Source organism: Macaca fascicularis, chromosome 3, assembly GCF_037993035.2.
Source record: "Macaca fascicularis isolate 582-1 chromosome 3, T2T-MFA8v1.1".
Taxonomy (NCBI): Eukaryota; Metazoa; Chordata; class Mammalia; order Primates; family Cercopithecidae; genus Macaca; species Macaca fascicularis.
This window is the reverse complement of record NC_088377.1, coordinates 96,849,286-96,861,634: the sequence shown is the minus strand read 5'-3', so window position 1 is coordinate 96,861,634 and position 12,349 is coordinate 96,849,286. Positions and strand designations below refer to the sequence as shown.

General features: G+C 35.2%; 1 protein-coding gene across 6 annotated transcripts in view; it reads left to right on the top strand.

Annotated features, from left to right (window-relative positions):
* The window catches only part of BBS9 (Bardet-Biedl syndrome 9), a 489,942-nt gene that overhangs the window by 256,124 nt on the left and 221,469 nt on the right, over nucleotides 1-12,349 (top strand). The window lies entirely within an intron of this gene.

Sequence of the window (12,349 nt, the reverse complement as noted above, 5' to 3'; positions counted from 1 at the left end):
CCTGCAAAGGGTGATGTTCATTTAGATTTCAGTAACTAAAAGCCATGATATTAAGTAGATAGGATGTGAAAGTTATGAAGTTAGGATTGTGTTTTATTAGAGAACACTGATGTTGCCCAAGATTACCTTACCGTGATCTAAATTTCACCAAAAATCAGATATGTAACTGATATATTCACTTTGTCTGAGTGTATATAATTTTTATCTTGGAGCTAAGGAGAGTCTAACTGAGGGATTTAAAGAAATGAAAAATATATTTAAGATAGGTATATGGTGAACTAGGTTTGGGAACTCCTAGAACTTGGAATTTTTTTGTTTGCGTATATTCTTGTTTATTCCTTTTGGACACTGGCAAAGATAACGGTGAAAGTGGATAACTTTTGCTGAGTGTAATTTCAATAGGCAGAAAGGTACATAGTCAAGTTTGAATTTAGATATGCCCTATTGATTTGGTTACTTTATGTATGTGAGAATAATTGTTGAAACTAGTCAATGTAAAACTAGCTCTTGACATATGTAGTATATTGAAGCTACTGAACTTACTGAGTTATACACACCTTCATGGAAATAAAATAAGATATTAAGAAGGGAAGTATTTAACAAATTTGTACTGAGGGAAAAAAGTACAAACACACACACACACACACATATACACCCCCATACCCCCTTGAAATAGTCTGGCTCAGGACATTCCCATTAAAAAAATATCTCTAGTTTTTCTGGTGAGCATTCACTTTCTATCCATGCACTTGCAGTTGTAGTTGGTTATTACTTTTCTAATAGTAAGAGTACAATAAGGCCATCTGTTTTTGAAAAAGAAAAGTATTAGCAGGAGGAACAGACATCCCATTTAGAAACTATAACTATGTTTTTATGGCTAAAATCACAATAGTTTCTGGAATATGTCAATTGGTGACTGGTAAAATAGACTCAGATACTATTGAAGACTCTAGAATAGGTCACAGAAATAAAAAACAACTCTGAGAAGAAAGAGAAGATTCTTTATTTTTGTGATTTTCCTGATTGGTCATGATTGCAGTGTTCTTGACATTGGCATCATTTTTTAAAAAACAAATCATTTTATTTTGATAAGAAGACTTAGCATGAGATCTATCCACTTAATAAAATTTCAAATGTGTAGTTCAATATTGCTAACTGTAAGTACATAGCACTGTTTTGCTTTGATTAGCTTTAATCTCCAGTTAGATGGTAGAACCATTTTGGTGCATTTCTCTTAGTTTAACAGTTCTCCTTAAACTAAAAAAATTATGCCAACATTTCTTTGTGAAATTTTACACATTTGTTTGGCTGCAGTTGATGGTGCTGTATAATGAATCTGCAATTGAGACCATTAAAAAAGGCAAAAATTTGTGCAAATGAAGATATTTATATCCTAATGTGTTTTATTTGTAACTTTTGATATAAAGTAACAAGTAAAACACTGATGTTGCCTGTGATTACCTTACTGCTATCTAAATTTTACCAAAAATCAAGTATACAGCTGATTTATTCTGTTTATCTGAATGTATGGCAATTCCCTGACTTAGCCATAGTAGGTAGACAAAATCAAATAGTGGAATAGGGCAGGACCTTTTAAACAAGGAGCCAAATGAACTGTGTAAATTGAAACCTGAATGATAGTCATTACAATTCTGTGATGGTTTTTGGCTGCAGTGACACACAGAATCCTACCTAGGAGATGCCTGTGGTGATGGAGAAAGATAGGTATAAGGAGAGTGTACTTTTCTGGGGTTGAGGCAGATGTTAGCGCTCCTACTGCTTTATGAGTGTTCATTCCTAAGAAAGGAATGAAGTAATTTGTACCCAATCTGTGTTTGACATTTTTCATTTTTTGAAAGGTACCTAGTGTTAATTATAGTCCAGCAATCTGCTTTACGGAAAAATCCTACAAATGGAAAGAACCTAGTATTTCTTCCATAGTAACCAGTCAAATGATTCATAAGTCACGTAGAATTGTCCTTGGCTCTTGGATAGTATTTTCTGTGGGTTCTGCATATTCATCTCTTTTTAGAACTTGCTTGGTAAGCAGCCAAGGCTTCGTGTATGCTGTATGGCGATTTTCATTCATTTTTCTGATTCAGTATAGACCAGTCAAAGCAAACAAGAGAAAAGTAAGGTATAGCTCATTGTTTCAGACACCAAACCAGATTCCCTGGGGAACTGAGTAGGATTGTATTTTTACAAAGCAGAATAGTCGCTGGGTGTAGCGGCTCATCCCTGTAATCCCAACACTTTGGGAAGCCAAGGTGGGAGGATCACTTAAGCATAGCAGTTTGAGACCAGCCTGGGCAACATAGTGAGACCTAGTCACTACCCTACTATGCAGCCATAAAAAAGGATGAATTCATGTCCTTTGTAGGGACATGGATGCAGCGGGAAACCATCATTCTCAACAAACTATCACAAGAACAGAAAACCAAATACTGCATGTTCTCACTCATAGGTGGGAATTGAACAATGAGATCACTTGGACACAGGAAGGGGATCATCACATACTGGGTCCTATTGTGGGGAGGGGAGGGGGAAGGATAGCATTAGGAGATATACCTAATGTAAATGATGAGTTAATGGGTGCAGCACACCAACATGGCACATGTATACATTTGTAACAAACCTGCATGTTGTGCACATGTACACTAGAACTTAAAGTATAATAAAAAAAAAGAAAAAGAAAAAGAAAAAGAAAAATTAGCTGGGTGTGGTGGCACATGAATGTAGTCCCAGCTACTCTGGAAGCTGATTTGGGAGGATCACTTAAGCCGAGGAGGTTGAGGCTGCAGTGAGCTGAGATCGCACTACTGCACTCTAACTTGTGCAACAGAGTGAGACTCTGTCTCAAAACAAAACAAAACAAAACAAAACAAAAAAAAAAAAAGTAGTGCTTAAATTTGGGAAAAATATGCTAGCAACATTTCTGAAAACTGTTATCACAGTCCTAAATTGAAAATAACAGGGAAGTTCTAATTTTGTAAGATCAAATGTTTTTATAGTTGTTTTTATAATTAATATTGCAAAATATTTCTGCATGGATGTCTATAATTTTGAGTGATTCAGTATAATGGAATTTCAGAAAAATATGCTATTGTCTAAATATGTATATATTCTTATGCTGCTTTCCTAAGATCCAGATCCACATAATGACTTATTACCATAACAACAAACACTGCTACCTCTCTCTCCCCAGTCTCTTCTGCCCCTTTCTGCTTCTATACTTTTCTTGGTCTTGCCTCTCTCTAGTTCTGTTTTTATCTTTAGTCTCTATTTGTACATTGCCTTGTTCTACTTGCTTCTTAAATAATTTAGAAGAGTTTAAAAGTATCCAAAATATGAAAAGAGAAGATAAGTATTTCAAGAAAATAGAGAAAATCAGGGCAGGAAACTAATAAAGGTAGAAATAAGATTAATACTCAGAAATGCATACTGTATGATCAAAAAGGTGCTAGTCACCTAAAATAATAAGTAATCATTTAGTTTCCATTTTCAGAGTGTTCAAAATGTTAAATCTTTTGTTGAGAGATGCACACCCTTTACTGATGCTGAGTCAAAGATGAAATTTCCCTTATGAATATTCAAAAAGACAATTCCTTCAATAATATCTCTATGGTTTATGTAATTATAAAGATTATGCTTATGTAATTATGGGAAACAAATTTCACAGAACTTTAGAAAATAATGATAAAACTCCATTTATGAAATATAAATCTGCCTGAGCCCAAATCATTGTGGTCTGAGCTGCAGCCTGATCTAAGGATAAATTTTGAGTATCTAGTTCTGCAAATTTTCATTTTCTAGTGTTTTTCAATAAGGATTGAGCAACTAATTTCAGTAACTCAGAATTGAGAAGTAGGATGAAGGAGGTGTGTATTTTGTTTTTAAAGGAACAATATTAGAACACGTTTGAATATTAATTTAAATGATTGAGTTCAGTGGGAGAGGTTGATGATCAGGAAAGAGAAGTGGATCATAATGAAGTCCTTGAGGAAGAGAGGGATGGGATGCAGAAGCTAGCAGGAGGGGTTGAGGAATAGGCCTTTGTAACTTCTCTGTAACAGGAGGGATCGTATGTGCATCTAGGGAGACTTCGTAGATTTGTTAGTGGAGAGATAAAGGAGCTTTGATGATGTATAAATTTGAACAAAAAATACTGTGAAAATAAGAAAGCAAACTCATGAGGGAAACAGGCATTGTGGAATCCCCGTCTAGAGTTTGAGATAGTACATTTTGAATTGAAACCAGCCATCCTTGTTAGGTGATTTCCCCTGGAAGTGATTTGTTTTTCAGCATCTAAGCAACTGAAAACGGCTCAGATTTTAAAACAGAATTACAGATTAAATGTTTTTATGAGACTGATTATCATAATGGACTACCAAATCTGAGATGGTAAGGAAATAAGTGAAGATTAGCGAAAACCGATACATGGTGAAAAATTAATGGGTTCACCTGATCAAAATTCTTGAAAGTTTGAGGAAGTAGAAGGAGTTATAGAGCAAATGAACTAGGTTAAAAAAAAAAAAAAAGGTAGTGGTCAGAGAATGGATCAGATATTGAGAACAGGAGTTCAGAGAGATTGCAGATTCTGATAATGGCAAGCTCATCATTGGGGGAGTGGATTGCTAAAGTGGATAGAAGACTAATGGGGACAAGGATTTCAAGAAAATGAGGTATCACTTGATAAGGCACAGTGCCTCACGCCTGTAATCCTAGCACTTTGGGAGGCTGAGGCGGGTGGATTGCCTGAGGTCAGGAGTTTGAAACCAGCCTGGCCAGCATGGTGAAACCCTGTCTCTACTAAAAATACAAAAAACGTTAGCACAGCATGGTGGCAGGTGCCTGTAATCCCAGCTAATTGGGAAGCTGAGGCAGGAGAATTGCTTGAACCTGGGAGGCGGAAGTTGCAGTGAGCTGAGATTGTGCCATTGCACTCCAGCCTGGGCAACAGGGTGAGACTCCATCTCAAAAAAAAAAAAAAAAAAAAAAAGAAAGAAAGAAAATGAGGTATCACAGTTGTGGATATTGAAAAGGCCTATTTGAATTGAGGTACATTCCTTGTTTACCTAATTTATTGAGTTTTATTTTTTTAATCATGAAAGGATGTTGAATTTGTTAAATACTTTTTCTGCATCTATTGAAATAATCGTATGGTTTTTGCCCTTCATTCTGTTAATATGATGTATCATCCTTATTGATTTGCTTATGTTAAACCATCCTTGCATCCCTGGAATGAATCCCACTTGATCATAGTGAATGATCTTATTAATGTGCTGTGTTGAATTTGGTTTGCTAGTATTTTGTTGAGGATTTTTGCATCTTAGTTCATCAGGGATACTGACCTGCAGTTTTCTTCTTTTGTTATGTCCTTGTCTGATTTTGTTATCAGAATAATGTTGGCCTCATAGATTGAAATTTGAAAGCATTCCATTCTCTTTGATATATTGGAATAGTTTGAGTAGAATTGTTATTAGTTCTTCTTTAAATGTTTGATGGAATTCAGCAGTGAAGCCATCAAGTCCTGGGCTTTTCTTTGGTAGGAGACTTTGTATAACTGATTCAATCTTCTTACTTGTTATTGGTCTTTTCAGATTTTCTGTTTTTTCCTAGCATTTTCGTAATAGTTTAATGATTCCTTGTATTTCTATTGTATCAGATATAATTTCTACTTTTTCTTTTATTTGAGTCTTCCTTCTTTTTTTTTTTTTAGTCTAAAGGTTTGTTTGATTTTGTCTTTTCAAAAAACCAGCTTTTTGTTTTGTTGATCTTATGTGTTGTTTTGATGCTTAGCACAATGAATGAGAAAGCACACACTGTCTTTCTCTCTTCCTCTCAGACAAATCATTGTGAAATTTTAGAGTGCTAAGGAGCAAATTCTTAAAGATTAGAAAGAAAAAAAACAAGTTACTCAAGGGATATGAATCAAGATGGCATTTAGTTTTTCATCAAAATTATTGGATGATAGATGACAATGCAGAAGTTTTCTCCAAGATTTCAACTTAGAATGCTGTGTCTTGCTAAGTTGAAAATCTGCAAAGAATGTTGAATAGACACATACTCTCAGTGTCACAAAGTAGGGTTAACCAATTGCAAATACAGGTCAAGCATCCCAAATCTAATAATTCAAAATCCGAAGTGCTCAAAAAGTTTGGAAGTTTGGAGCATTTTGGATTTTGGATTTTTGGATTTGGAATGCCTAATTGCTTAAGTATATAATACACATATCCCAAAATCTGAAAAAATCTGAAATCCAAAACACTTCTGATCCTGAGCATTTTGAATAAAGTATACCTAATGTGTATCAAATTGGTATAGCCTCAGGTAGATATTTGAAAAATGGAAAAGATAACTAATACATTGGATGTTTCAATATCCTGAAAGATTTTTAACATGCTAGAGTGATTGAATTGAATAAAGTCAAGTTTAAAAGTCCTTTTTCTTAGTTGTTCATTTTGATTATTTCGCTTTCAGATATAATAGAAGGATTACAGTCACATATGTGAAAAATTGTTGGGCCTTGAAATAGGATTTCTTTTGCATCTTCCAAAAGAAAGCATATGTGATCTTGAACTGTGTTATACAAAATACCTGGAGAAAAAGGAAATGGGAGTATTATTTTACTTCATCTTGGTAGACAATGCATTTATTCCTTTTTCGTTCAGCAGACATGTTAGCTATAAACACTGTTGTGGCTCTTGTGGAGCTCCTACACTAATGGGAGAGACAAACAGGTAAAGAGAACCAATAATAGAATGCTTGATGTGCTTATAGAAGCACTTTTTTAGTGCTGTTGTATCCCAAAGGGTTGAAACTCCATAGAAATTTTATTTGTAGAGGGTCTTAAGGAATGAGTAGGAGATTATCAGATGGAGGTCATTCTAGGAAAAGGGGAAAGTATATCCTGATGCTTGATAAAGCATGAGGTTTCAAAGGATCAGTGAATTTTCTTGTGTGCTGAAAGTTCATATGGTAGGGGCTCTGTGATAGTCCTTTAATGAGGTCAGGAAACTTAGGGACAAGTATAATGACGAAATCTAAGGTCAACTGATGCCCACCTCATGCCCCTGTGAATAGTTTAACTTACACAGTGATTCATCAATATAATATTACTGTTTATATTTATTCAAAAAATTCTTAGCAATATTATTAAGTGACAATGAGAATATTATATAAATCTAGCTTGGAAAAAGCCTGTTGAAAAGTAAGTGTTAAGAAACCATCCTTAGTTTCTAATATTGAAGAGACTGTATATTTAAAATACTAAACCTACTGAAAGTCTGGGTGCGGTGGCTCACAACTGTAATCCCAGGACTTTGGGAGGCCGAGCTGGGTGGATCACCTGAGGCCGGGAGTTAGAAACCAGCCTGACCAACATCGAGAAACCTTGCCTCTACTAAAAATACAAAATTAGCTGGGCATGGTGATACATGCCTGTAATGCCAGCTACTCGGGAGGCTGAGGCAGGAGAATCGCTTGAACTTGGGAGGCGGAGGTTGCGGTGAGCTGAGATCACGCCATTGCACTCCAGCCTGGGCAACAACAGCGAGACTCTGTCTCAAAAAAACAGAAAAAAAAAAACAAAAAAAAAACAACTACTGAAATAGTTTATTTCCTCAACATTTTGGTTTAAAAAGCATTCATCTGCTTTTCTGTCTCACGTTTCAAAATTTCCAAATAGCATGAATTGTATAGTTCACTGTTTATGATATGAATACAAACATTATATTGATGAACTTGAGATGTTCTGACACATGTAAAGACTGATGTGATGCATTTTTGTACCTTCCTTAATTAAATATATTCTTTTCTCCATTTATAATAGAGTGTTATGGAAATTGTCTAGGCTCTGATCATCTAAATTTATTTTATTTGGAAACTGAAGTGGTTATTTCCACTGAACTGCTATTGCAAGATACAAAAGAAAAGAGATAAACAAATTGAATGCTCATTTTGACAGCTATTTTGATTACTAATATTTTAAGGGCTCATTTTAAAGTACAGGTTCTTTTATGTTATATTGTAAATCGAAAAATTCATTTCTCCATCCATGAAATATATACTCTGGAAAGTCTCCAGGGGTAGTATTAACCATCTTGGAGTACTAACACTGAGAAAATGTTTAGTAATCAAAATAATACTTTATAAATCTTGGACTCATTGATTCTTTGGATTTATGGTAATCTAACAAAAGTAAAAAATGTTGTGTTTATAAATTCCAAGACTAATTGCAAATTTTTCTTTCTTTTTTTTTTTTTTTTGGAGACAGAGTCTTACTCTGTCACCAGGCTGGAGTACAGTCACGATCTTGGCTCAGTGCTGCCTCTGCCTCCCAGTTCAACTGATTCTCGTGCCTCAGCCTCCTGAGTAGCTGGGACTTACAGGTGTGCGCCACCATGCCCAACTAATTTTTTGTATTTTAGTAAAGATGGGTTTTCACCATGTTGCCCAGGCTGGTCTTGAACTCCTGAGCTTGGGCAATCTGCCTTTCTCAGCCTCCCAAAGTGCTGGGATTACAGGTGTGAGTCACTGCGCTCATCCTAATGGTGAATTTTTTATTCCAGAAAAATTGTTTTTTGTTTTTCTTTTGTATATGTTGATGAAAAAATAAGAAAGAAACAGAAACTAAAAATTTTAAGTTACTGAAAATGTCATACCTTTTTAAATGTTTATTAAGAGTTTTACATTAAAAAAACTTTTAGGTTCAATGGTACATGTGCAGGTTTGTTGTATAAGTAAACTTGAGTAATGAGGGTTTGCTGTACAGATTATTTTTCTCACCCAGGTAGTAAGCATAGTACCTGATAATTATTTTTTCCCGATTCTCTCCTTCCTCCCACCCTCCACCCTGAGGTAGGCCCCGGTGTGTCTTGTTTTTCTCCTTGTGTCCATGTGTTCTCATCATTTAGCTCTTACTTATAAGTGAGGATATGCAATATTTGTTTTTTTGTTGTTATTGTTCCTGCATTAGTTTGCTAGGAATATTGGCCACCAGCTTCATTCATGTTTCTGCAAAGGACATGATCATGTTCTTTATTATGGCTGCATAGTATTCTATGATGTATCCCTACCACATTTCCATTATCCAGTCTATTGTCAATGGACATTTAGGTTGATCCTTTGCTATTGTGAATAATGCTGCAGTAAACTTATGTGTGCATGTATCTTTATGGTAGAATGATTTATGTTCCTTTTTGTGTATGCCCAGTGATGGGATTGCTGGGTCGAATGGCAGTTATGTTTTAGTTTTTTGAGGAATTGCCACACTGCTTTCCACAAGGGTTGAACTCAATTTATGCCACTACCAGCAGTGTATAAGCATTCTTTCTTCTCTGCAATCTTGGTAGCCTCTGTTATTTTTTGACTTATTTTTAATATTAACACTTCTGACTGATATGACGTGGTATATCATTTTGGCTGTGATTTGAATTTCTCTAATGATTAGTGATATTGAGTATTATTTCATATGCTTGTTGGCCATATGTATGTCTTCTTTGAAAAGTGTCTGTTCATATCCTTTGCTCACTTTTTAATGGGGTTGTTTTTTTCTGGTAAATTTGTTTAAGTTCCTTATAGATTCTGGATATTAAACTTTTTCCCAGTGCATAGTTTACAAATATTTTCTCTTATTTTGTAGGTCATCTGTATACACTGTTGATAATTTCTTTTGCTGTGCAGAAGCTCTTTGTTTAATTAGATAGCATTTGTCAATATTTGCTTTTGTTGCAATTGCTTTTGGTGTCTTTGTCATGAAATCTTTACCAATTCCTATGCCCAGAATGGTATTTTCTAGGTTTTCTTCCAGGATTTTTATAGATCTGGGTTTTACATTTAACTCTTTAACCCATCTTGTGTTGATTTTTGTATGTGGTGTAAGGAAGGAGTCCAGTTTCAATCTTTTGCATATTGTGAGCCAGTTATTCCGGCACCATTTGTGCGTTTTTGTCAGCTTTGTTGAAGATTAGATGGTTGAAGGTGTTCAGCATTATTTCTGGGCTCTCTCTTCTGTTCTGTTGGTTGACGTGTCTGGTTTTGTACCAGTATGATGCTGTTTTGTTTACTGTAGCCCTGTAATATAGTCTGAAGTAGGGCAATGTGGTGCTTCCAATTTTGTTCATTTTGCCTAGGATTACCTTGGCTATTTGTTATCTTGTTTTGTTCCATATGGATTTTAAAATAATTTTTTCTAGCTCTGTGAAGAATGTCATTGGTAGTTTAATAGGAATGGTATTGAATCTGTAAACCACTTTGGGTAGTATGGCCATTTCGATGATATTTTCTTCCTGTCCGTGAGCACGGAATGTTTTTCCATTTGTTTGTGTCATCTCGATTTATCTGAGCAGTGTTTTTATAGATTCTTATTGTAGAGATCTTTCACCTCCCTTGTTAAGTGTATTTCTAGATATTTTATTCTTTCTGTGGTAATTATGAATGGGATTGCGTTCCTGATTCGGCTCTTGGCTTTATGTACAAAATCATTAGGAAAGTGAGGTGTAGACTCAAATTGATAGTTTAGATCCCAGCTCTAGCTTAAAATTCTTCTGAATGACTTTGGAAAAATTACATAACCATTAAAAAATTTATTAAATGGCCATAAAATAGTACTGTAATATTATATATGAATCCAAATGAAATAACCCCTAAAAAGCATATAATAATTTCCTGATGCATTGTAAGTGCTAGGTAAATTTTGGCTGCTGGTATTATTTTCATCCTTATTACCATTAGTACTATCACTGACATCGCCTTCTCAATGTGGCCTTTCCCGACCATAGCATCTCAAGAAAGGCCACCCATTTGTCTTTATTACAGCACCTTGGTTTCTGCATCGTAGTATTTTCATAGGTTCTGTTTCATATGTTATTCACTTGTTTATTTTCTGCCCTTCTCACTAGAATGAGAAATAGGATGATGTATGTGTTGTTTAGTATTGTCTCCCTAGCACTTATCACTCAGCAATATTTTTTGAATAAATGAATAGATACAGTGTTACCTTGAGTATTATTTAAACTATAAACAAGAATTGTCTTCCATTACCTCTCTTTTATAAAGAGAATTTCAACCCTTTGATTTGTCACTTTCCTTTGAACCTACTGCATGTGATGTTTCTCTGTTACTTTATCTTTAGAGAGGGAAGTCTTTGCCCAATATCGGGGATTGAGATGGGTCTTTCGGAGAGCTCACAGGCCCCTGTCGTGATAATCCAAATTTTTATAAAAGGAGAAGAGAAAAGCTTAGACTTGTTCACATTTCATTTTGTTAGAGATTTTTTTTTTTGTTTGTCAGGACAATAAAAGGAAGGAGCTCCATAGGCAGCTGAGGCAGGCACTTGACCTCGCTGGGGGAAGAGTTTGGGGCACTGCTGCTGCTTTTCTTGGTTAGCCCACAGCATCCCCCATTTTCTTTCATACAACACACATGCCCAGTGTAAGCTGTGAGTGAAGACTCAGCCTAGCAGTTTCACTGAGGTGTTGGAGTCGGTCCTAATTGGGTTTGTCTTTCCTGGTCAAGAACTCAGCTCTGGCCAGCTGAGCTTGGGCATACTATTGGCGTTCTGCTGAGAATCATGTCCATGTTTTTTCCCCAGTGATAAATTCTGATCAATTTTCAGACTAACTTATGGTGGATAGGCTTGCCTGGACGTACCTGAACATGCTTTGTTTCCAGATATTTTCGCAATACCTACATGGGTGATTTAACAGAAGCTGGTATAATGTCTTGTTATAGTGCAGCATAAAAACTGCTTACTCCATTTCAGACATACTATGTTCCTCCTCTGTGTTCTATAAACACATTTCTGCCTCAGTGCCTTTGTCCTTACAGTTCCTTTGTCTTGCAATGCTCTTCTCATAGATTTCCCCATGGCTTTCTCCTTTACTTCATTCAGGTACCTTTAATTATATATGTGTGTTTTTACTTCTGGGGCCAGATGATATAGTTCTTTTAAACATGTCATAATAATCCTAGTTGTTTATGTTTATCTTTTTTAAGATTTGTAATACATTTTCATTGAAAATTTATAGTTGAATGGAATAAATTCCTCTCTACAGCTTTATTTTATTTCATATATAAGGAATTTTATTCTTATTCTTATATTTAGGCTAACCCCAAGTTTTTTCTATCTGCATGTGGAAGCTTATTCAGAATCCTTCTAGAAACTGAATGAATTGAATTTTCTTTGAAAAATTAGCACTGTGAAATTTCTGTAACAATTTACAGCTTTATTTGAAATGACAGTAAATTCTATGCTAAAGAAAACATTTTATTAAAGATACTTGTTTTGTATCTGCTATGTGAAAGTTACTTGATTAGCTAGGTGCTGTGTAGGTTCAAAGAAATGTAT